Source organism: Plectropomus leopardus, chromosome 13 (genome assembly GCF_008729295.1).
Source record: "Plectropomus leopardus isolate mb chromosome 13, YSFRI_Pleo_2.0, whole genome shotgun sequence".
Taxonomy (NCBI): Eukaryota; Metazoa; Chordata; class Actinopteri; order Perciformes; family Serranidae; genus Plectropomus; species Plectropomus leopardus.
The window spans coordinates 7646776-7673351 of NC_056475.1; the positions used below are offsets into that span (position 1 = coordinate 7646776).

The 26576-nt window shown below is 38.9% G+C and overlaps 1 long non-coding RNA gene across 1 annotated transcript; it reads left to right on the forward strand.

Annotated features, from left to right (window-relative positions):
- LOC121952130 lies at window positions 1-25943 on the forward strand. The gene is made up of 4 exons (XR_006106429.1): window positions 1-206; window positions 1194-1263; window positions 13715-13825; window positions 25487-25943. It is a non-coding gene; the product is annotated as an uncharacterized LOC121952130 (long non-coding RNA).
- The last annotated feature ends 633 nt before the right edge of the window (window positions 25944-26576 follow it).

Below are 26576 nucleotides of genomic sequence, written 5' to 3' on the forward strand. Positions count from 1 at the left end.
TACGGTTTTATTTCAATTTATGCAGTTATAATTTAAAAAACAGCCAAAGAATAAATCTGACAGTGATACAAGGTATCCTGAGAGGCCGGAGAATGGAGTGTATTTTAACGTCTTTTCTTAAATCTCACATAAACAGAGCAAAGTGTCTTTGGATTAAGCAGCTAAACATAAAGAAGATAAACAAGGATGTCTACGTTTGTTCAAAGGTAAGGTAACATAGTGTCAGCAAAACTTGCTGCAAATATACAAGTAGACTATATTATATATAACCTGATACATTTTGTCAGCAACATCGTGTATAACGTCACCTAGCAACAAACTTTGAGGGGTACGGTTAGCTTAATTTAGCTAATAGCCGCTAACGTTAAGGCTAACTTCAGCTTTGTAGCATTAGCTCGTGTCATTAGCTTCATATTTTTGTTCTCCGACAATCAGACATTATGTTTACTGCAGAAAAAGGTCGTAGCTAACCCTCTTAATACCTGGATTGACATCTGTTTTCTTGCCCTGCATTAGTTCCTTTTATTAGCTTTTAAAACTCTGAAACCGGAAAAAAAATATTTGATTTTTTTTCAGTAACATATTGAGAAACTTGGAAGAAAGACATGTTCCCTAAGTGCCCAAAAAAAGAATAATAATGTGAATAATGAAAACAAGAAAATAAATACTAAAAGACCACAAATAATCTGGAAATTTGTGTGTGATTATGAGTTATTATCAAATAAAAAATGTGCGTCCATAAAACTATATGCATAATTCTCTTCATTATACAATTAATATTATGTTATGTTAAGTTATGTTTTTCTTTTTTCTCTCTCTCTGTCGTTTTACGCTTTCTTGTAATCTTTTACTAAATTATTGCTACTTTTGGGCCATTTCTTAATAGGTTACTTCTTTTTCAATTTAACTCATTCTTTTTTTGCTCAGGTTTCAAAGGGTTAAAGTCCAGCCAACTGAAAACCATTAATGTAAACTTGCTGTAACGTTACTGAGAAGGTGAAGATGGTTTGTGTGTGAAATAAGGAGCTTCTGTCCCCAAAATTTCTGTAAAGCATTTTTGGATATATCTTTGACACTGACAGCTGCTATTGTTAGTTTAGGCAGCGCGCTGATATTTGGTCTGAGTGAGCTAAGTGTTAGCGATAGGTCAATTTCCCTCTGTCAGTATTCATACCAGCCTGCTTCTTTTCTAGTTGGTTGCCAGATCGTCAGTGCTGCTTTGCGCTACCTGAAACTTTAATCCTGGAACTTGATTTTGTACAGGTAAGTTTACCATCGTACCTCTTACCTGCCTCATTCCTGTTCACCTGTGAAATCTCTTGGCTTGCTTTCAATTACTGTGTGTTTACATGGACGTGAGTATCCTGTATCCCATTTATGTAATTGAGCATGTAAACACTAAATTCTGTTAATGCAAAACCTGCTGAAGCCCTTATCCTGTATATGAGAAACAGAAGTGGAACCAAGTCATTGTTTTGTAAATGTCTGCATACTTAAGTCCTAAGTCAAGACAAACAAGTCCTGAGTTAAGTCCCAAGTCCAAAACTTTGTGTTTTGAATCCTTCAAACAAGTCATAATGTGCTCTTCACCAAATTAAATGGCACTTTAACGTTGCAATATTATTTAAATTTACAAAAACCATCAAGGCTTTGTAAAATGTGTACTTTTTGCCCAAAACAAGTTTGTCAAAACAAGTGGGACCAAACTTAATCATAAAAAAATAGTGCTGATATAATATTTTATGTTATTTTGCACACATGATTTTATTGATCTATGGAGCTGTTGTATGATTTTACGTGAGTCTCATGGGTGTGAATGTTTTTTCTTGTTGTGTAATTCTTGAATATCCTGTTTACATGACCCATATGAAATGCAGAATACTGTCAGTCATAATAATAGTGAAATATTTGTGAGCGTGTAAACGTAGTCAGTGTTCATTGGTCCAGACCGGATAGATAATCAAGCTTTACCGTTCCAAAAAGTGTTTGTCTTCATTGTTTGTTGTCTTCTGGGGGAGATGTGTACAGCCCAAACACCAGAAAAGTTAGCTTCTGTATGGTTGTTGTCACTGTAATTTCTGTGAAAGCAAGTTGAGAAAGTTGACATCTTGCTGCTGTCGTCTACCTGGGTGGAACCGCTCGCTGCATCTTTTGGCCCTGCCTCTAGCAATGCTGATAAATAAATAAAAAGAGAAATAGTATCATCAGCAGCAGTAATTTACAGTCCATCATTTGGTCTATAAAGGTCACATTCAGACATCCCGATTCAACAATAAAGTGCACCCGTCTCTTGGATTCATGGAGATGCAGGACAATAATCCCTAATGATCCGTTAATAATAAAAGTCATGCTGTATGATTCAGTGTGGAGCTGGTTAGAAAATTCAGCACCATTTGTGCTTTCTATGTGTGTGTGTGTTGCAGCTGGTACACTGAGAACAACTTCTTAACATCGGTGCAAACATACATACAGCAGAAGCATCTGCAGTGTTTGTATTGATCTGCCCTTAAGGCTCTGTTGTCGTCCCGTTGTGCTCTCGCTCCTGCTGTTACAGTGAATATCAGGTGTGGTTGGTTTGGCAGGAAAAAGGATCCGTGTTCGTCGTGTTCCAGGTCTGCCATAAAAATTCTCTTTGATCCTCGTCGTGTTGCACTTCTTCTCCCCAACCCTCCCCGTTCACAAACACACTATTCTCCCCTCTCTTATTCTCGTCGTCAGCCCTCCCACTCTTCCTCACCTCCTTCACTTCCCCTCTTTTCTCATTCTGTCACCATCTTATACCTCTTTTTTAAACCCACCTCTCCTTCCTCTCCCTCTCTGTCTCTGATTAAACTTGCTGGTGCATTAATAAAGTGCAGCTCCCCCCTCCCCGCCCTCCTCCAGTGGGATTAGGCAGAGCACTAATTCCATCTCCAGTCCTGGAAGCTTTGAAGTCGACTGCCAGGGAAACCGCCAGCTTCTTCAATTTGCCATTTGCATAATCCCACCACTGCACTCATACATGCTCATCAGAGTGGAGGATGAGCTAATATGCTGGATAGAGCTGCATATTGGCATTATAATAATCCAGTCGTTTCGAGTAGCATCGCTTTCTTCATCAGTGTAGCCATCAGGGATCAATGGATCGCTGTCGTTAACGCCGTCAGGATGTCATCATTGTTACGACCCACTTCCTCATCACCCTTGGTTAATTTTGCCACCCTTATCATAATTAGTAATTAGCATGTGCAAATGCTAATTTTTGCTCATTGGCAGCGGGCTGATTGTGTTTGTGTTGCATTATCTGCCCGAGCAGTAACCGTGTGGGTAATTCCCACGTCTGTGGCGAGGCGCTGCAGCGATCCAAGAGGAGTGTCTGTGTATTCTCAAACAACACAGCAGAACTAATGTGTGAAAACAGAGCAGCTGTAAATGTATGAATAATCGTTTTAAGAAGATTCTCTTATTTCTGTGGAGAAATAAAAAACCAAGATGGGGAGAAATTAAAACATTCGAGGTTCCATAAAAAAGGATTGGCTCTGTGTTTTCCTAATCCATGAGTCAGCAGCCCATGGTCAGCAACCATGACAGTAGTTTAGGGACAGCAAGCATATCCTATTAGTTTTTCAAACTGCATATGATTAATAAAGCCTGCTCGCACAAGGCTAGTGTTAGCCGAGGACCTGATACGATTTGTAATCGTTGCATTGGTCAGCTGTGAAAAAAAAATACCATGTTTCATAAAACACAAATACAGGTAGCATCACAATAGTCCCGTGTGGATTAGCATGTCGTTCTTTCAATCCGAACCCCATGATGCCTTGCTTGAATTATGAGCGGGACTTCCGGGGCGTAGAAGAAACCGTTGTTTTGAAATGTTAACTAATCCTCTTAACTAGTGCGAATGGGAAATGAAACCAGTGGAACACACCACCTTTTACATTAATACGTTCTCATCCCAACTCGTCTAATATTAACGCTTTGTCTGTGGACTTTCACATCTACATATGATGCTCTAGGTATCATTTGCGTCTGTTTTTGGTTTTTCGGGATGCTGTGTTAATTTACCCTTTTCACATAATTGTGTCTTTTAAAAATACACTAGTTTTCACAGGGACTGTACAGCAGCGTAAGGTGGGAAAGCAGTAAAAGCATCTAATAATAAATTTACAATATTTGTATAATACCTCGTATTTATCTTTATTTTCTTGTGCAGCAAAAGCACATGGTTAGTTTTAGAAAAAAACATCATGTTTGACTCACACGAGAAGCGAACAGCGGTTGCATGATGAAAGTCTGTAGTTTGTTGGACTCGTTCACCTCCCCTCTTTTTGTTTTATTTTTCTCATGCCAACTGTGCCTTTGGTTAGAGGAACAATCCCTTTTTGCTCCGTCTGCATCTTCAACACCTGGTTTTTAAAGCCACCGTTTAGCAATGGACAGTGCAACAGATACCCGAGCTCCACAAAGACATTGTAGAACATGTTAATTTGGTGGTTAGCCACCATGATTAGCCACTGGGACTAACTAGCCTGTGGGACTATTAATCTTACTATTACTTCCCCTTTCTCACCTATAGTTGCACACTTATTAATTTCGACAGTAGTGCTCTCAAGCATAAGAGAAAGAACATTGATATTCTGCAAACCCCACATTACATTCAGTGGGTATTGACAACATCCAATTCCAATATTTTAAAAAAAGATTCTCTCTGCAATGTTTGTGCATTGCAACTGCTGTAAGGTTGAGGTTAGATTAAAAAACTTGGTTAGGGAAAGATTGTGGTTACAATTTTTAAAGGCAAGTGCTGGATTGTGTCAGGTTTCAAACTCTGGCCACATGCATGTAAGCATGCAGGTACGCAACACCATTCACCTGCACGATCCTAAATAAACGGCACACTACTTTCAGCATTTATACAGCACTTTTATCCAAGATGCTTTACAGTTTGCTGCTATCATGCTGTCATGCATTGAGCAGTCTGACCATTGCAAGCGGTTGGGGTTCAATGTTCAGTTCTTGCCCAGGAACACAAATCATGCTGTGAAACTGTCCAATTTAATCTAACTCCCTGGAGATACTGGGCTGGTAATTTAGGGATATGGTTAGCTGTATCTTACCTTTGGCTCTTGCATGCTTTTTCCCTCCTACTGTATTTACAGGTGACAAGTTTGGCTGAACTTGTTCTTCTGTGTTTGGAGGTTTTGGCAGTTACGTTGCAACACCAGATCTAACATGCACTTCCTCAAAAAAGTAAGTACATGCCTATGGTTTCAAAAACAACCGATAGCAAAGCAAAGCTCTTCTTTAGTTGCATGAGGCATATACTGTATTTTGAGAAAACAACACATCCATCTTTTGTTGTGGTGGTGCTATCATTGGGTGAAATCAGCTGCTGAACTATAAATCAGTTCCCACACTGGAGGCATCTGTATGCCAGGACACACAAGCATAAATCCACCTTAATGAGGCGCCAGTAGAAATTATTAATGAGAGCTCTGATAGTGTTTTGGGTGCGTATTCAGGAGGCTCATGATGCTACTCAGCACTGAGGGGGACATTATGTCTTATTTGTACCCACAAAGCAATGCCTTTAGGGACTTGGTGGCGTAGCCTTCATGCCCTCAAGGAGCCACAACCAGGTACAGGAAGCTTTAGTGCTGAGACAAAAAATACCGTATTTGCACCATCCAGCAAGTACTGCCTTCATCAAAGCATGAGAGACGCAACAGCTGAGTCAGCTGAGCCAACAGTGACCCTCATGCAGCAACATTCTGTTAAATTTCTCCTATATTTTTTATAATTTCATGGTAAGGGTTAGGGATAGCATTAACCACCCAAATCTGCTCTGACCCAAGTGTGCTCAAAGATAAATCCCATTTGATCATAAATCACCTATTAGCACAGGCAACGCCCCCTCAACACTATATAGAGGCAGGTTTTGTGCTGTGTGTAAAGTTATACCTGCTTAACCAACACTTTCTCAGTCCAAATGCTGCTCTGTCAGTGCTTTGGGCGTACGAGTGTGACGCCAAAAACCACCTTCCATGTCCACATGTAGCGTGCACGTACGTGTCAGATGATAACACTGTCGGACAGAAATGGTGGCGTGCACCAAAAACGCTGAAGAACAGCGTCAGGTAATAACGGTGCCAGTAACCATGTAATATAAGGAGCACAAGTGCACTTATAGGGTGGGGGATGGGGAGTTGGATGGGTCCCACAAACAACTGATTTTGTACCGGAGTTCGCGTCCCATGTTTTTTTCTTTTTTCTATACCTTACCACAGGCATCTTTTGCTTAAACCTATCCCTTTGCGACTATGTTGCCTAATCTTAACCAGTCATGACAATCTGTGCTGCTACGTGAACATAGAGACTGTGCCGCTTCATCCCAACCACATGTGCGTTTGTTGAAATTATGGTGACGGGCTGCGCCATCCTACCATGATGTCATCCCACCACGTGCATTTATTAACATCACTGTAACAGCATCCCGGACCGTAAACAGCTGACTCACCAAGGATACCTAAAACATCAGAGGTTGACGCCAACCAAGCGTCACCATGTGACGAGTTGGGAGTGAGCATGTGTTGGCTTAACATCATCAGCTTGTTAAGCAAGCAGACGTTTAGCTCGTTTTACCCTAAGCAAATCCTCGCAAAGCTGCTGGCATGCCTGTAGACTCTAGTTTAGACATTTTTCAATGTTACAGGTTCAACATGAAATTAGAACATTATTTGGGGGGATAATGAATTCATCAAACCATTTGCAAAATTAGCTAGAATACGGATCAAAGACTTTTGGTCAGAGGGACCATAGAGTGAAACTGAGAGACATCACAATAATGAGTTTTGGGGCTGAGGGATGATGATGTCTGAAGTTAACTAAAATATTTTCAAAATCCAAATCTTTCCAGACCTTCCCAAGGCAACCTCAGGAGACACTTTTCCAGATAGGGATATGCAATTGATGCATTAGACTTTAATCTGGACCTTAAAAAAGAGCTTTAAATAAAACAGGGAGCAGCTGGCTGGACCAGACACATTAGCATTCAGGAGACGGAGAACGAGCTTTAATCGAGCACAGAGCCAAGGATAAGCAGTTAATGGTGATAGTGTGTGTATGTGAGAGATTCAATAAGAAACTGGAATACTTTCAAACAGCTAATTAGCATACAGGTATTTACACAAGAAAATACTGTATCCGTAATGTTACTGAAAGAAGATGAACTATTGATCAGTGCTGTGAGCAATAACATGAAAGCAGCAATCTATTTTTAGTGTCCCCTGGAAACAGTTTCCGTTGCATTGTGAATTTCTTGCAGCGCTTTTTCAAAATGCTGCTCATACATTGTATAACTGGCGATGATATTTCTTCACTTGCTTGAGTTTTGTCTCTTTATATGTGTTTTCTTAATTTGCAGTGTGTTTAGCTCCAGTTAATTTGCCTTATTAATGCTGCTGCAATTTTTTCGCTGTTTTAAGTGATGCTGTGACGGGACTTTAAAACCATGAATTGATGTTTTTACTGATTTTTGTGTACAGATAATCAAGAAAGCAATAAATTGCGGTAGGAACTGTTCACTGCTGTTGAATTTGGAGTATTGGTGGAACAGATTATACTTTTGGGGCTAAATCTATCTATCTGTCTATCTATCTATCTATCTATCTATCTATCTATCTATCTTAAAACAAAGTGTGTGTGTGTGTGTGTGTGAGAGAGAGAGAGAAAGTATCTGTGAAATAGTTTTAACAAAAAGAAAGCAAAATAATTAATTAAAAAATGCCCTCCTGAAGGCCTACTTAAAAAAGTAGTTGATGCACAGGACTTGACCTTATGTTAATTATTAATAGAAAAATAATTCAGATTAAAGCCTTTGTGTGGTGCAGTCAAAATAAAACGCAGGTCTTTTTTTTGGTTATGTTAATAGAGAGTGCCTTTATTTACTCTAATTTGCTGCAATATTCTTTGCTGCTATCACTGAAGTGTTTTCATCCTCTGAGCTGTTACTGAAGATGATGGGCTAAAGGTGTCTAATTGCTTACAAAAAAGCCTGGAAATAAACTTTTCTTAGGTTTTGCACATAAGACAACAACATTTTTTGTCTATCACTAAATTGTGACAATATCTGACAGTTTATAGTGAACAAAAACACAAATTGCACTGTCAAGAGGTTTCCTCTCTGCACAGTATTTTTATCATGCTCATTTCTGTAGCTCAGTGTTTCGTGTTGTTTAGAAATGCTGTACCTGCACTGGAGCGCTCAAAGCAATAAGTCAGCTACACAGAGGAGCTGTCAGCTTCCTGACATCATGTCCAGGACTCCCGAAGCTCCCCCTCCCTTCTGACTGATGAAACTGCAAAAACAAACCTTTCCTTCTTAATCAGGCAACACACTTAAATTTACTGGTAACACAGGAAAAGGTTCAGTGTGTAAAGTTCAAAGGCAGTTGACTCGGAGGAAATTAGCCTTTGATTGTCTTGAGGCTGCAATTTAACTCTCAGTAATGCACAAGTGTGTTAGGAAGGACGGTCAGAGCATATCTGATTAATGTTTCTGTAGCTTAATATGATGGAGTTGCCTGTGCTTCCTTCCTTGAAAGAACGTATTTGATGTGAAGGAATTCATCACCTAAAAAAACATTTGTAAATAAGTTAGACTGTGTTACCTTGAATTGTTGAGGAATACTTTGACTATACTGGACAAAAATATAATTGCAACACATTATCACAGGTTTGAGTTAAAAGACATTTGAATGCAATCAGTAGAAGTAGATATTTCTCTCAAACTTTGGTCACAAATGTGTTAAAATCCGTGTTAACGGGCACTTCTCCTCTTCCAAGATAATCCATCCACCTTACAGGTGTTACATATCGAGATGCTGATTAAACATCATTATTATACAGGTAAGCCTTGGGATGGTTACAATAAAAGGCCACTCTAAAATGTGCAGTTTGATCAATCAACCAATGCCAAATTTGTGGCAAGTTTTGAGGGAGCGTGCCATATCTATTGAGTGCATAATAAAAGTCTCTAACTTATATGAAGGGATATCACTATCAATAATTGCAAGCAGAATATCTCTGCTCTCGCAAATGAGATTGGAGTGCACAGAACCATACAGAATATCTCTTCTTGTGAGAACAATATCGTAGAGGCCTGAAAGGAGATAACCATGTTTTGCTGCCGTCAGTGCTCTTGAGTTTCACCTGCTCGCTCAGGAGTGGTTTATCTTTTTGACAGTAAGTGGGAGGACCTAGTCGTTGTAGTATCGCTAAATAATTGGTTAGCTTACTGTTTTTTTGATAGGCTGTTGTCTTTGTATCTGGGCAAGGACAGAAGAAACTGCTTGACAGGACATGTACAATAGAGTCTGCCTTATACAGCATCATGACAGGGACACACCAAATGCTAATAATGAAAATGCTTTTCATTATTTCGGGTCAAACAGCTGATGGTCCGACAGCAGCGCAGTGAGACAGACAGAGCGGAGCTTCTCCTCACACCGCCAAAGTGTCTGAATGAACCAACAGCCAAATATTCAGTGATGTAAAGTGATTTCTTTGGACTTCTGCAGTCTACTTTATTTTAGTTTCAGGTTTAGTCAGACTTTGGATGTAATTATTTAGAAACTTCTGAGCGCATCGCTCCGTGTCTCATCCAGCCGCTCACGCTGAGCTCTTATTATTAGATGGGGCAGATGTAATGATTTGAGAGCTTGGGGCCACAGGTACATTGCCTTATTTTCAACCTTTCTTTTAATTTAATATAAAATATCCCTAAAATATGTCTTGAGTTTACTCAGTGATAGTAAAGAGGTCCCTGAAAGAAAAAGGTTGGACCACTACATGGTTCAGCCATATACTAGGTTTTACCAAGTCTTGTTTAATTATTCTGATACTGCTGTTATTGTGGACTGTTCAAATATTTTGATAAAAAATACCCACTTTTGTACTTGTTAAACCTCTTTAGACTTGAATCGAATTGAGAACTCAAGAGCAGATATTGTGCGCATATGTGTATGTGAGGTTCGGTGTGCTGGGATCTCTAGATGAGCAGGATTATTGATAGTGATATGCCTTCATAAACTTAGACCTGTAAAAAATGGGAGTATTACATTAGAATTTTTGTTAGTAAGTTTATTAGAAAAATCAATTTAAAACTCTAACTCAATCCATGCAGTTTAATCCAAGTCTTATTTATCCAGTTGTACACTCAGTGCTTCCCAAACACATGCATTTCCACTATGGTACCCCCCTCAGACATCACCGAGCCAACCGCATTGGATGACATTTTTCTGCAAAATGGAGAAGGGCATATTCCGGTGTGAACAGAAAAAGATTTCTCAGCTTAAGCATAGTTGAGAAAACTGCTGTCATGTGCTGCCCTTTTCTCCCAAATGCTGCTTGCTGTCAGGATATACCTGGCTCCTATATACTGTAGGGCTTTACAGCAGGAGGGAAGGAAAGTGCCAGCTCTAAAAGTTAGAGGTAAATTCATGTACATGTGCTGTTTTCATTTTCTCTTAACCTTTCCACACAGGTTTGTCTGGGTCAATGTTTTGTCATGCAGTCAGTGCCACACAGGTCAGCTTTTACTTGTCCTTCCAGCACAACCACTTTTCTACCGCAAAGCAACACCTAACAAAAAACACGTCCTTTTGAGATGAGTTTCCTTTATGAAAAAAGAATGTGCAGCTGCTGCTTTTTATCAGCAGGCTTTTCTCTGTTCTTGCACCCAAGACCTTGTCAGGACCTGAATGTTTCTGTGGAGAAGTAATAAATTGCATTCTGTATTGTGCAAATAGTTGAAAGAAGAAACACGCTGCTTTACAATGTTTCTGAAATGCAACCTGTACTCTACAGGGAAACATTCTTGCATCCTCACAGAAACAAAGCAGACCTTCATCTTTGTGATACGTGAGTGCGCATAATTTCCCCAGAATATAAATAAGCCCTAAGCACCGAACCTGAGTTTCCATAACTGCACGTCTTTAGGGTTTGGCATTACCATATATACTCTATTCTCTGCCCCCAGTCATTTAATTTTAATGCGGACAGTGATTAATATGTTTGCAGAAGAGACAGGGGTGAACGGCATCTCTCTTCCAGTTACGACAGTTTCCTGGCATTAGTTTCACACCTTTTATCTGATTAAGCGCCCAGCTCTCCCTCCTGGTACTGACTGTCTTGTTGACAAGCTCTGTTGGAGGGCACAACACAGAAACACCAGCAGGGCTGCTATTTCCGGACTGCAAATGCCAGCAGCCAATCTGCTGCTTATATTCTTATTCTTCTGCTCATATCCATCAAATTCACTAAAGAAATCCAAGCGAAGTTTTCACCATCAATTTACTTCACAGCATGGTGATAATCCTATAATAATTAACATACTCTGGTACACAGCTTATCCATGTGATCTCAACCCGTTCTCACTCCGAACTTGTCAAATACGTCCACCCTGATTGCTGAGTTCACTTACCATGTGGTTGTGTATACGTTTTGTTTTTTACCATGTGCCTCCTAAAGCTAGCTGTCTGTGACTTTATTGCCTAATCCTAACCATCGTGACGGTTGTGTTAGCTGCCATGTGCTGTTGTGTAAACATAAGGACATGCTGCATCATCCCACCATGTGCATTTGGTGACATCACGGTAACGGCATCCTGGAGTGTAAAAAGCTGATGCAGAAGGATACCTAAAACGCCATAATTAGGCGTGAAAGGTCACTGACAGAGCAGCACCATGTGACCAGTTGGAATGAGAACGTGTTGGTCATCCACAGTAGAAACACGGCAACATGGTAACGCGTGATTAATGTTGTAAAACAGCTGGTCAGATTTAGAAAAAGGATCATGCTTTGGGTCAAAATAACTTTCTTGGGTAGCTCTTGACATACGTCACCTGACTAGAATTAGTGCGTGACTATGGTGTCTATATTGCATAATGTTACGTTAAAACAACATCTGATGCAGACTTGTTCACTCTTTACAATGTTAGTTGCTTTCAGCATTGTGTTTTCCATGGATGGGTGTAAACTGGAGTTAGTTGAAAGCCCAGTGCCTCTTATGCAGACACGAAGCTGCCTTTGGCGTCAATATCACACGAAGCAGCAGTTTTTGACACCCTGGGAACGGGAACAGGCTCATTGCATAAATTCCTGCAAAACCACATATGTTATGGTGTGCTATTGGGACCAGAGGAAACAGTGTGACAAAGACTTGTTTGTTCATTTTTGCCCATTGCAGCGCACTGTGTTCAGACAGAAAGTGAAGCAAATCTTAGAGATGGCATTATTGCAAATAACTCAACAGAAAGATACTCTTAAGATGCCTTCTTGAAAATGTTTGTGCTTTTTACAAAGACGAAGATAAAAGGAGAGAGACTGGAGAATAATTACAGAAAAAATTGAGCTTCTGATGAGTTGTGAATTCAGTAAGAGGAATTTGTTGTAAAATAGCTGGCTTAAAGTTAATGTACAGTGGGTACATTGGCTTTACGTGGGTGAATATTAAGTTTTGGCCTTTTTTGAATGAATGTAGATGGTTGCTAGCTATGTAGGAATATGATGTGTTGCCACAGGCGCAAAGTTTTCAATGCCAACTATTTGAAACAGCCATCAATGAACACAATACCAGACTGATTTGAATCTGAAAACAAAACCTGGCGTGTGGGTGTTGTTTTAGGCAACATGTAAAGAGCGTAACATGGAAAACCACGGTAGTACTGATCAGTTCTACAATATTTAACTTTATTCAATCACATGCAGAAAACTTATGAATAACAAACCAATATCACCCGGATATTTCATTGAATCATTGTATCTGTGTAAGCCTAATTCTGGTTCCTTTCTGAAACTAATTCCCCATGGGGGATCATTACGAGGAGGATTCAGAGGGAAAGGAGAGCACATGTTAATGGACCAAAAGAGAGAAAAAATGATTGGGTGGGAGCAGAAAAGGAGCAGAGGGGCTGTTCATGGATGATATACGCCCCAGTAAGCAGTGAAGCCCTGACAGCTTTCACTACTCAGAGAAAACATTAACCAGGAGGGCGACGGGAAAAGATGTGCCAGAGCCTGCAGCCTGTCCACACATTACACTGCCGTCAGCAGAGGGCCGGACTGACACTCACAGGACCACACAATACGCTACAGGAACACGCAACAAACAACACACAGGAACACACAACAGAAAACACAAGTGCAATAAAACAAAGAGGTATGCAGGGCTCCAGGTGCCATGCATTCTCACACATCCCGTATGCATGTAATTCAGTGACACTTTCATTGTTGTTTTATGATTATAAGCTTGGAGCCATGTCCTGATACTATACTACATACTTCTTAAATACAATATATATGATACACTGCATATTGTCACACTGTTGTTGCATTTTACACACAAGTCAATATCAATATATAGATATTTTCACAAAGGGTTTTACAGTTAGATTGTACTTCTAGGGCATCATGTCCCTCTCAGCCCTGCTGTAACTTTTAACACACAGGTCCACATGGTCAGGTGTGCTGTTCCACACAGGTGAAGGGGGCGTGGCCTGGAGGAACAGAGGAGAGGAGAATTGTTTGGGGAGGGGATTTTAATTTGGTTTGGTGAGACGGAGTAGTGAGGAGGCAGCCAGACAGCCTACTGAAGAAAAAAAACAACACTTTTTAGCAGTCTTTTTAACAGTTTTTTATTTATTATTGTTTTGTTTTTTTTTTGTTATTGTAGGACCTCAAACCGCTGAAGACAGCAGAGAAACAAGTGTGTATGGAGGACCATAAAGACTGAGCAAGCCATGAAGCCATGGCCACATTATTTCTTCTCTCACATTGACAACCGGTGAGTTTTATTCCTTTTCTGGACTTTTTTGTCTTTGCAATGCATTGCTTTTTCCTGGCTTGTGTTATTGCATTTTTAAGGGTGGAAACTGAACATTTTTTGGTTTGGAGTTCTCCTTCAGTTGTTTTCTTCATAAATTGGGTTGAAATTTACACGTAGGTTTCCTGTAAGTGCTTTTTTTCAGCAGAATCACTAGAGGATTAAAGGCCCATTGTGTAGGATTTATGGGGATATATGCAGAAATGGAATATGATAAAATAAGTATATTCATATATATCTTTAGTGAATAATCGCCTATTTTCATTACCTTAGAATGACCCGTTTATCTCCACGTAGTGAGCTGTTTCTTGACTATGGAGATCATGCTGCGCTGTCATGTTTCTTCAGTTGTCCCAGAACAGACAAACCAAACATTGTCTCTAGATAAGGCCATTTGCATTTACACATCGGCTGCTGCAGTTAGCGCTTCCACAATGAGCAGCGTCAGAAAAACACTGATTTTTAATGTGACACTCTTTTAGTCAGCGTTTTTACCGGTTAAAAACACCTGGTCCATTTGTATAGGAGAAGAGGAGACCCCTGTGGGTGATTCAGCCTCTTGAACGCCCGGGTCTTAAGTTGTCAGAGTAAAAAGGTGAGCACACATTAACAGGTACCGGGCTAATGGCTCGTCTCTGACATGTCAAGTACTATCGGAAACACACTGATTTGTAATTTGACACGACTTGTTTCTGTGTTTTTACCAATTTTAATCATCTGGGTTTTTTTTGAGGGAAAAATACTTCTAAAATGTACTTATTTACTAAAACCTCCTGTGCAATAAACAATAAAAAATAGGAATTTAAACTGGGAAAAGTTTCAGCTGGTTGCAGTTTGCAATCTTTACCACTAGGTGAACCACATTATTTGCAGTCCCTCTTTTAACCAGATCTTGAGATACACTGCTTTTTGAATTTTACTTCACATCAAATCAGTTCTAGTTTATTCATACAGCACAATTAAAAACAACTGCTGCTGACCAAAGCGCTGTACAAAATAAAATAAATGGCACACAGATGACATTTAAATAGGAGTAACAACAACAAACAACAATAACAACAATATGGACGTAAAAATTAGAAAGCAATATTACATTCACACAAATAATAAACAAAATAAGACTGGTAGGTTCAGTTACGTATGTTAAAAGATTCTAAAATATTAAAACCAACATGAGCAACCAAAGGCCATTGCAAACATGTACGTCTTAAGATTAGTCTTAAAAGTGTCAATGTCAAGTGTCAGCTTGTAAGTAGGCTTAAGCTGATTGTCATAAATACAAGAAAATTAGGGTGAAACCAATGAATCATGCCCAAAAATGGGGTACAGTTTTGCTCAAGGACAACTGAGGAAAATAACTGCTGTGATATCACCAGCTCTACTTATGGTATTTGTGATTCTGTGCTGAAATTTTCAGACATGTGGCCCATAATCTGTCCTTCTTCAACTTAACTCCTCACCAAAAACCTCAAAAGCCCCTTTTGTACAGTTCACATCTGTGTCTCACTGTGTCACATTATAAGAAAATCAGTTTGTTCTAACGCATTTAGAAGTGTGACCGAGTGTACTACAAATCCCCCTTACTTCCTGTGTACACTGGGGACTAATGTACTTTGTTTCATGCTAGACCAAAGACTTCATCTGCCATCGTACCCGAGGCTGATTTGCTGCCAATCGCTGTCTAGTTAGCCCCCCGCTCTGAACTCTGTCATGAGATGTCACCGAGTTTGCCTTTGGATTCTCCTTTTTCATGCAGAATCAGAGGCTTTTCAAAGGCCCTCTGAAGAGATAAGCGTACCCTGCCAACCTGACTCTGGAATACAAATGCCCTTTTTAGCATAGGGAGGTGAAAAGGGAAAGATAACACAGAGGGAAATGTGTCAGAGAGGAGAGAGTGGGAACAGATGTAGACCTTATGGCAAGGCAAGGTAAGGCAGAAGGGGACAGATGTGGACAGACAAGAGGATAAGACAAATATTAGAGGAGAGAACGGTTGGTGTGATAAATGGGTTTGATGAAATGTGGTATTGATTTTGGCATTTTGTTGACTAGAACATTTCAGCCAGTGTTATCTGCAAAGTGGAAATGTAAAGTAGCTCCATGATCATAGCTAGTGAAAATCTGATTAGTCAAGTCAAAAATCTGTTGCGTTTCAAAGTGCAGTGCACTCGGTACACTTGGTTCCTGTTAAATTACACCAAATCCAACACGATCTCAGCCCTACTTGTCAGAATTTGACACTTGGACTGCAGCATCCCGGCCTTTTGTGCTGTTTCTTGATGCAGGGGTTGGGGGTTGGATGTTGGGATCAGCTGCTTGGTTAGGTTGTTAGTCATGTCAGTCGACTCTTGTAGACAACATCTGACTAAAAAGGAGTGACTAGAAACTCACGTGACAAAAAAAACTTAATGTTGTATATTAGGGTGCTTTTGTTTTAAATATGATTGACTCCTAGTTGGCTTGGGTGGTATGTAATATTTCATACCGTCAGACCTTCTTGAAATGTCACCGGGGTATACGGTTTATTACAATATCCGTGTGCTGAGCTCTGCTGGTGCAGGCTGTGCTCCACATATAATGAGTTTAATAGAAAGAGGAGCACCTGCACTAACCCTTAGGGACTGTTTGCCGCATTTTACACACTTCATAATTTTTTTATTTATTTTAATCATTCTGACTGTGTTTATGCATATGGCATACATTTTGGGAGATTGTGTACTTTTGTCTTAATCATTGACATTTCACAGGCTGTGATAATAAAAAATCAATTTAGCATGTAGTATATTGAAAATAATTCTGAAAATGTATGAATATTTGATGTATATGGAGTTGGTTAAAACAATAACTCAGTGAAAGTGGAAAATAGTATTAATGTATAAGAACTTTTTATTGCCTTTTTTATTTTAGTGATGTGATATGGCATTAATTTACCATTTTTTTTCCTTCACTACCCATACCTATTTTAATTACTAAAATTTCAGTCTTACATTTGCAACATTTATGATGCTTACACATTTATTAATCACTTTTATTATCCAGTGATATTAAATATGTTATTCTGAAATGGTCCATTCTTTACGACGTGCACTTTTACTTTTGGTACTTGTGTGTACAATTTTGAATGCAGGACATTTACTTGTAACAGAGTATTTTACTGCTATAGTATTGCTACTTTTATATTTGAGTACTTCTTGAGTACTTCTCAAAATGATAAATCTCAGCTTCATGGTGGCACCACAGCACATGTCAGAGTTATCAGGTAATCATGGATGTCTGAGGTGGTGCAACGACAGGCCGACATTGCCATTCACAGAGCCACACCACCAGCACGGCCAAAAAATGAAAGAGAAGAAGAAAGTGAGGGAGAGACAGCAGAGGGGGCAGAAATGACAAAAGAGGAGCAGAGAGTCGTCTGCCTGAGGGCAAGACGATCAGTCAGCTCTTCAGAAGTTTAACTCCATGCAGCACAGCCGTCCTGAGAGCAGCTTTCTTAGATTTCCTCTCTCATATGTTCACTCACCAATCCTATAACGCATATCAAATCAACGGGTGAATAATGAAGCCAATCTCACATAAATTAGAGAGACATGCTGAATTCCCCTCAGGTTCAATCACCATGAATATTAAAGCAAACTTGCAAGGTTACAGAGAGAAAAGGGTAGACGGGGAGAACAAGCGGAGGATAGATGAAGAAACGTGAAGAATGAAGGACAAAGAAGGAGGAGATGAAAAGGAGAGCTCCTGGCAAGAGGGGAGAGCAGTCGTTCTAAATTTACATCAGCGATGACCATGTAATCATTTTACTCACAAGTGAAAACAGGGATAGACAATGGGGTAATTAAATTGCCAGTGCTGCGTGGCGTGTCACTGATGAATCTGCAAGGTTGTTCTTTAAAGTCGCGCGTCCCGAAAAAAAATAACACAAAAAAAAAAAATAAACACAGAGTTGTTATAGTTTGAGCTGCTCACAGTTGCATGACTGTACAGTTTACTGATGGTCTGTGTACCATATACAACTAAGATCCCTTACTTAGGTAAAAGAAGCAATAGAAGTCCTGCATTCAGTATCTTGAGGTAAGTTATGTACCTAGAATCAGCACAAAAAGCATTGAACCTTGCAATGCTGCTGCAAAATGCTGCCTTTAGCTGCAGATGAACGAATCAGAACTACATATTTATGAGAAAATGTTTATTTCAGTGTTTTTTTTAGTGTAGTGAAGCCTGATTATATTTTTAAATTCTCAAGTTACATCTACTTTGCACTTTCAGGAGCTGGGTGTCACTTGAAACATGACCACCATTAACAGAATCAAACAATGGGTCAAATCCCCTGATGCTACCAAAAAAAGCCAGATCCAGATCCTTGCATTTTCCTGCCTGATGGCAGGCATTCCTGTTATTGACAGCGAGAGTTACACTTCACTTTCCAGAATCTACCCAGGGAGAAGTGAGCGAGTAGAAGTGGACTGGCACTAAATGACTGAAAGATCAAGGGGATTTTTAGAGCAGCAGAGGGAAGCGTAGAGCAGATTACTGATCGGAATAAGACATTCATGTTTTCAAATAGATATTGCTTCTTGCTTGAGTGAAGTTTCCAATTTTAGCCGTCGGTTCAGTTTAGAGGATGTTATCTGGAGTCTGTAAATAAGATTCGAAGGGATGAAAGTGGAGCTTTGTCGGAGTGTGTGCGCGGTTGTCTTTGACCTGAGCAGCAGTCCACATCTCTAACTCTGCAATCAGAAATACGCTTTGGATGGATTATAGGGTCATATCCATGGCAACAATTTGGTTTAAGCCACACCGTAAGTCATGTGTAACGCCAGTTCAGTATCAGTTGCATTACTTTTCTTGTCTTCAGTTTGTTGTTAACTGAACCCCTTGAAATCTGGATCGACATCAGTTTTCTTATGTCGCTCTCAGATGCCTGGCAATAAGCTATTTGACCCTTTTAAACCTGAGCATCTTTTTTTTCTCAAAACATGGGGGGAAAAAAGCAAGGACCAACTTGGCAAAAAATGTCTCACAAATTCCAAGAAATTGTAAAAGGTGACAAGAAAATTACATAAAAATTAGTATTAAAAAAGATGGGAGAATTATTTATTGGATTATTAGAAAATGATAAAAGGGGAAATGTCATCTTGACATCTTGACACTTGAATAATACATATTAAAAAAATAATATTTCATATATGATATGGTTAAAATATGTATTTTTGTGTTTTTAGGTAATTTTCTTGTATTTAAAAAAACGTTCATATTTGATTTCTTTTTATTTTTTTTTCTGCTAATTTTCAGGTCATTTTCTTGTAACCTTTTTTTTTTTTTTTTTTTTTTACAAATTTCTTGCTAATTTTTGTGCAATGTGCCTGTTGCTTTCCCCCCATATTTTAAAAGAAATTAAACCAATTTGCCCATGTTTGCTGAATTACCAATACTCCCATCAACTCCTGGCCGTCATTCTCCTCCACCAGGTCGTCTATATACCTTTTTTCATGGCAGACATAGAAAGTATTCATACAAAAGAACTCAAATATGTTTGTTTATTCATGGTTATTATTTCTTGTTATTTTTCTAAAAGAAAATATTTTGCATTTAATTTATACATTTGCAATGTTGTGCTCTCTTCAATATAGACTTTCCCCAGAAAAAGAGTGATTTATGTGTGTGAAGTCAAGAATTTATGAGCACATGGACCGTACTGACAAACTTGAGTGAACATCCATGAGTGCAGACACCAATTTGGTATAAGCAGAACTGCATGCATGCCCGTGTCAGGTTTTGGACTACAGTATATTCCTTAGATATACTGACATTTCACCTCGTTAAGACAGTTTGTTATATAAGTTCCAACAAAAGTGGTGGGTATTGAGATTTTAATTTTCGGGAAAACAATTCAACCCCGTAATACACATACTGTGACTTTTTTAATTGGTCCATGCAACATAATAAATGTTGGCATGGTATGTTTCTGCAAACCATGGTTACGTAACATTTGTGCACTATGCAGCAAATATTTTGAAACTTGGTTATGGTTTGGAAAAGATCTTGTTTTTTTGGTGCTGCTTTCAGAAGCCTTTTACAAGTAATTAAACCTTTGAACATGGAGCAAATTGGTTTGATTTCTTTTAAATTTCCAAGTTCCACAAATTTGAAAGATATTAGTAGATTTAGAAAAATATAAGAATAAATAAAACAGAAAGCATGGGAAAAACGTCCAGGAAGAGAGAAAAAAGCTACACATATATGTACAACTTCCATAATAACATACTTTGAAAAATGTACAAAACAAATTTTAAGCATTTTCTTTAGGTCATTTCCTTTTTTTGTTTGTTTTACTTCCTTTTTCTTTTATCTTTGCCAGTTTTCAGGTATTTTTTTTTGTACTTTCTTTCTTCCTTTCTTTCTCTCTTTCTTTTCTTTCTTTTTTTTTTTTTACTAATTTCATATTAAGTTTTAGGTCGTTTCTTCTTTATTTACTCTTTTCCTTTTTCCCATGTTTTTGAAAGATATAAAACCATTTTGTTCCGGCTGAAAGGGGTTCAAATACCTAGCTTTTGTGGCACAATCACCAGTGGAAACAAACCAACAGGTTACTTAAAAACAACCGGATTAGTCGTTTTTTTTTGTTGCAAACAGTGGTCTGTAGCTTAGCAGGAGCTTGTGTCACACCATCCACCATCCCTTCGTGATGACAAAAAAGCTCTATTACTCCGTAACTTTAGAAACATTGATATAATACATATGAAACATACAAATGTAACACAATTATGGTTTGCAGAAATGTAAAATGCCAACATTTTCTTCTGGTGACTGGGCTGGTGTGCCCTGCTAGAATTGCATGGCTCCATTTTCTGACTTAAATGAAAATCAAATCAATCATTTAAAAAGTGGGTTTGCACAATTTTATAGGCCATTGTTTTTGTAATTACAGGTTTTAATTTAATATAATGTGAAATCTCTAGCTGTGTGCGCCCTCGCTACAATAGAGTAATCCATCCACCCACCAGCTCATTCAAGGCTCTGACAGAGCGCAGTGGTTCCCGGCCCACCAGCCTGTGGAGAATCGATTGGCTTTGGCTCGGGAGAAAAAAGAAGATCATGCTGACGGATTTGAAACAGGCAACTCCACATGCACACACAGGCAAACAGTTATGCTAATATGGCATAGAATCAGAAATACAGACTCTGTGAGATAGATGCTTTCAGCACCGAAACAGCACCTCTGATTTTTAAAGCTTAGGACGCCTGGGCAGATTATTGACAAGTAAAACCATAAAATGATGTGCCACATGTTCACCTAACTTCCATCTTTCTTCCACCTCCCTTCAGGCAATCATTATTATTTCCACACAAGAAACAAGCTATGACTAATTTTCCTAATTGATTCTTAAATGGCACTGCTCTGTGTTGTTTCCGCAGACTGTGGCTGCAAAAGCAAAGCTCCCTCTGAGCCTTTAGCTTCTACAGCCAAGAGATCCCAATAAGAGGATCTAGGGATGGTGAAAAGCAAGTTTTAAATGTATTTTCTTAATCAGCTTCCTGCTGTGAGCGGTAGGGTCCTTCATTAACACAATATTTTCTGCCAATCTTTACTTCTCTAACATTCAGCGTTGGAACTGGGAGCATTAAAGCTGTGAGCAGATACAAGTTGCACCATTGTCCCTCTCTGTTCCCATCACAGTTAGTTTTTTAAAGCGCTAATTTTTTTGACAAGACCTGGTTTGTAAAGCTTACGGCCATGTCATGCTGCTATCCTGTGTTGCAGTGATCCAGCTGACAAATTGAGATTTAACTTTTGGACTTTTCGGGTAAAATTTGAATCATCGACTTTAAAGGGGGCAGCCCCGAGGCCACGTAATCACAAAACTGAAGTCGTAAGGATTTTCACAGACAGAGAGAGTTCATAAGTAATCTTTTCTTTTCATTTTCACTGGCTTCCATGCTGCTTTCGACTGTTTACCTGTTACCAACCAATCCGTGACGTCAAACACGACACACCAGGAAAAAAAACACAAAACGAAAAACACAACAAAAACACAAACCAACAACAGCAGAAAGAAAAACAAGCCAAAAAGGCATAGTCCTCTGCTGCTGAGCAATGTACACAGCTATTTTCAACTGGTTTTTCCACATAGAAGAAAAACCCTGCATACATGCACTAATTTTGATAGAATAGGGTATACTTTGAAACCTCACTCCTCATATATTTGGGGCTTTGGGCGATGTAAAGGTATAATGTCATGGAGGCAGTGAGTAAGCCGTGGGCTACATTTTTGCAAATTGGCACCACTGATGCTGAATTAGTTAATAGCTGTTATTGCTTGCAGTGAACCCGTGAATGCACATACAGCTATCACAGGATTACTTTTCATACTAAAGAAAACGTGATGATTGTGAGGGAAGTTCTTGAATTTTAAGGAGCATCTTTTTCTGTGATTTTTAAGCAGGTGTAAAACCATTTATTCTTCTGTTAGATGGAGAAAATGATATCCTCAGAAGACGCACATTGAATCTTAAAATATGTGTATTGTGTCTGTGTGCTTAGATTTGACTGAGTTATGGCTCAAAGAGAAGATTCATTCATGGTTTTAATGTGGTTTAATTGGCTCCACGAGCTGTGAGTCACAAGCGCTGCGGCTGCTGCAACCGCTGATTGTGTTGATAAGTGGACGAAATCAATGAGCAAAATACAATAATGAACTTTCTGTTGTTTTCAAAACACTTTTAATTATAGAGGTAATTTGTAATGTTATTATTTCAAGTTCTCTGAATCTTTAAGTGAGGACGGCAGTGATGTTTAGTAAAGTCGGTCAAGGCTCTTGGTTTGTGACGTGGCAGCGTGATGGAGGTGGATGGTGAATTTATACAGTGTTTAATTTATTGATCTGAGTCAGCTTGACGTTTGTGATTCCATATTAATGGGCCAACTCTCTCAGAAGGCATTTAATTTGGTGTTATCAGAATCACTAACAGGAACACAGCTGTGCTGTCTCATCAGCCATGCCGAGGGAAAAGAAGGAAAGCGAGCTGGGACCTTAACAAATCAGCTGCAAATGACAAGACTGATTTGATTTTTCATTTTGGCATGGGAGAGGAGCATATTTTCAGGCGGAAAATGGGAAAGGGTACATTAATTCATTAGCATGAAATATAACTTTAGGTGGAATCTGGAGTTGTTATCAACGCTCCGGGGAGAGGCATGCTGTGCGGCGCTTGCAGCTCAAATGATACATCCCATCCAAGGTTGTGCAAATTGAGTAAAAGCACACCCGGACTGACACACAGGATGGATGGCTGTCGTAGCTGGCAGTTTGCCGAAAAAGTCACACCCCGCAGTCCTCTAGTCTACCGCTTTTAAATATAGAAGACCATATGTCCAGAGCAAATGCAGAAAGAGACGACCAGTGCTAGTATCAGTAATGGGACAAACAGGTCTGAGATATGGCTCTGACAGTTTATTATCTGATGCCTGCTTTTATTGCGTTTTATTACATCTATTGTAATGTGCATTTGTTGTGTCAGTGATTATGATGGCTTTTATAATGTCTGTCGACCAGGACAGTGTGTGAGGTTTTACTTCATCTAAATGCTCACATAAACATGCTCGTTGTGCTCATCTTCTGTCCGACTTTAAGACGTACAAGAATGATTGTGAGAACCTCCAGCGCACAAACACTGGCATTTTAAATGAAGAAGAGACATCTTGCATCCAACAGTTTGACCTCTGAGACTCAGAAGGTATTTGCATATTGAATGTTATTGTGGGAGCAGGAGTAGATGTAATTTTAGATAGATTTTTAAGGTACTTGAACAATTTTGTAGAAAAAATACATCAGCTACTATGATTCCAAGTAGGGCTGGTAAGATATCAGTTTTTTTCTGCAAGATTGTCATGACCAAAAGATTTCATATTATTGCAATATTTAAAATTTTAAAAATGATAGAATAATGCTTTCAATCAAATAGTCTTTAATTTTGTCAGTATTTCTGATTATGATTCCAAATTTGATAATTACATTCAAAATAAAAGTGTAGATAGGTGGAGAGGGAGTCTGTAACCATAACTGTACAAAATCATACAAGAGCAATTAAACATAATGGATAGTGAAGTGGTGGCCAGATATTGCAGGGGTATTGAGACAAAGTTCTCTATCGTAGAAAAGTTTTGCTTCAGCAGAAGGGACCATGGAGTCGAAAAAATAGAAAAATATTGCAAAAAAGGAGCAAGAATTTGAGGAGCTACTGGATGCTGCATCTACATGCGCTGCTGTCGTCGTAGCAACGATGATATCAGCATATTCCGTCTAAAAATGAATTGTTGATTTTCAATCTTTCGATGCTTGCTGTGCTCACTCATCTTTGCCAAGAGGCAAATCCAGTCACAGCAGCTGTGCACAGGTCAGGTGTATGCAGGGTCGTTTCTGAACAGTCACGGCTTAGCCGGAGCTCTTTTGGGGGGTCCTGGGGCTCTTTGTTTTTTATTTTTTATAAAAAAGCTCTATTTTTATGTACTCTGGTACCTTATTAACAATCAAAGTTCATAAAAAGATTCTCAATATGAATCAATTTATTTTCATTGTGAATTATAAAATAGTCTGAGGGCCACCTGACAACCTATGGGGGGCCAGATTTGGCCCTAGGCTCTAAGTTGAGTATCGCTGCTCTGATGAGTGAAGTGAGAGTGAATCAAAACAGTTGGAGCATACAACCATAAAACTAAGATGCAAAATGCTAAAAAGCCCTGTACAGCTGTGGGTCTGTCGCTATCAATTCTTCATTTAAGCATATTTATCATGTTTTACTCCACTGTTGTATTTTGAATTTGTTGCCAGGACAACCATTTTGTTTACGTTATTTTCAAAGCTGGTGCCCTCAGTGGACTTTTTATTAATTAGTTCTCTGCGGGATATTCAATGATATCTACAATCATGGACCAAAATTGTGACGTGTCAAAAATGGGTAAGCTGAATTTGAACACAGTTTAATCTCTCAGTTGGGATGAATAAGAATTATACTGCTGGTCAGGATGTACTTTTCTTTATGTCGCACATTTTCTCACAAATAAAGGCCCAGTGTGTCAGATTTAGGGATATATATATTTGCAGAAATTGAATATATTACAATAAAATAAGCGTGTTGTATTTAGTGTATAATCACCTGAAAATAAGAATAGTTGTGTTTTCCTTGACTTAGAATGAACTGTTTAAAAAAAAAACATGAAACTGCTTTATTCAGTGTTTTTACTGGTTTAAAGCACCGCGTCAGTTAGTTTCGGAGAGGAGGACACCTTTATGGATTTGGGTCCATGTAAAAACATCCTGAACAATGAGAACTAAGGGGACTCATACTGGGAAAGTTTCAACTGCATTGTAAGAAGCCACTAAATCTTAAATCCTACACACTATAAAAAAAATAATGGCAAGTCTTGAGTAATTGTTCTTTAATTTTGGGGCCTTTTATGCATAGATGTATTGGATTTATCTTCTTTATTTTGTGAAAATGCATTTCCTTTTGTATTTCATTATTTGAGTTATTTGTTATTTTATTTCTTGTTTTAAGTGCACAGAAATAATATTAAATGAGCAATATCTTACTACTTTTGTGTGTGTTCTCATTTTTCAGTCGTTTCATCCAAAAAAAAATATGTGCTTTGTACTATGCCAGCGAACTGGACTACTCTTCCTGTGCATCATGGTCCGTGGTCGACTGGACAACGTGAAACCATTGCAGTTTACACAAAGGACAGGAGAGACAGAAGCCTCGTCTATGAAGGCTTCATTTGTCCATCTGCTCCTGAAACGGTGCCTATGTCGTTCTTGCAGCAACCACCAAGGCAGAAAGGCTTTGCAAAGAAGTATGCAAAACTGCTAGAGAAGATCAAAGTCAAAGAGGAAGAGGCTGAAGCTCAGAGAAAGATCATCCCAGAAGATGAAGATTCTGCGGCAAGCAGCAAACTGGAGCAAGGTGTTGTTGAAAAAGAGTCAAGTGCAGTGCCAGGCCGTGTCGATACAGCTGATGAGTTAAAGACAGAGGCCTCCAGTGACAGTAAAAACAAACCTGAGAAAATATATCTATCCGGGCGGAGGATGGAGTCTAACAACAATTATCCTCTTCCAGAAGAACTCATCGAGAGAAGAGAGAGTATATTCCTATTTGAAGGCGGGATAGAGGAGTTTTCATGTTGTTTCGAACCTTGGGACGACACAACGGACATAGAGTTCTTAAAGAGTTTGTATGCTGAGCCTCATCCTGCTGAACAGTCCGGTTCACTCAGACCTGACTTCACATACCACACGCTTGACTCGGGTTAATGTGAAGGCGGCGAATGTTTACATATTTTGTGAATAAATACTTTGAGCAGTTATTAAATTTTGCTTCTGGACAAGATCTCCACATGGAGCATCCCGAGAGCTCTTTTTACCTGCTGTCAAGAAAGTCATGAAAACACAGATACTCAAATATTTTCCTTGTAAACTTGAATGACAGAAAATTACCTTGTTTTCAAAAAACAGCTGACAAAACTGTAATCAACAGACACAATACTGACATGCTTTTTTTCTCCTTTTTTATGTAATATTTTTACTTTTTACTTATTTCCTGCTAATTTTTTGGACCATGTCACAAGTTGCTCATTGTCTCTACCCATGTGTCAAACCAAACCAATTTGCCCAGGTTTTAAGGGTTCATGTCAAATATCTGTAATTGTGCTTTT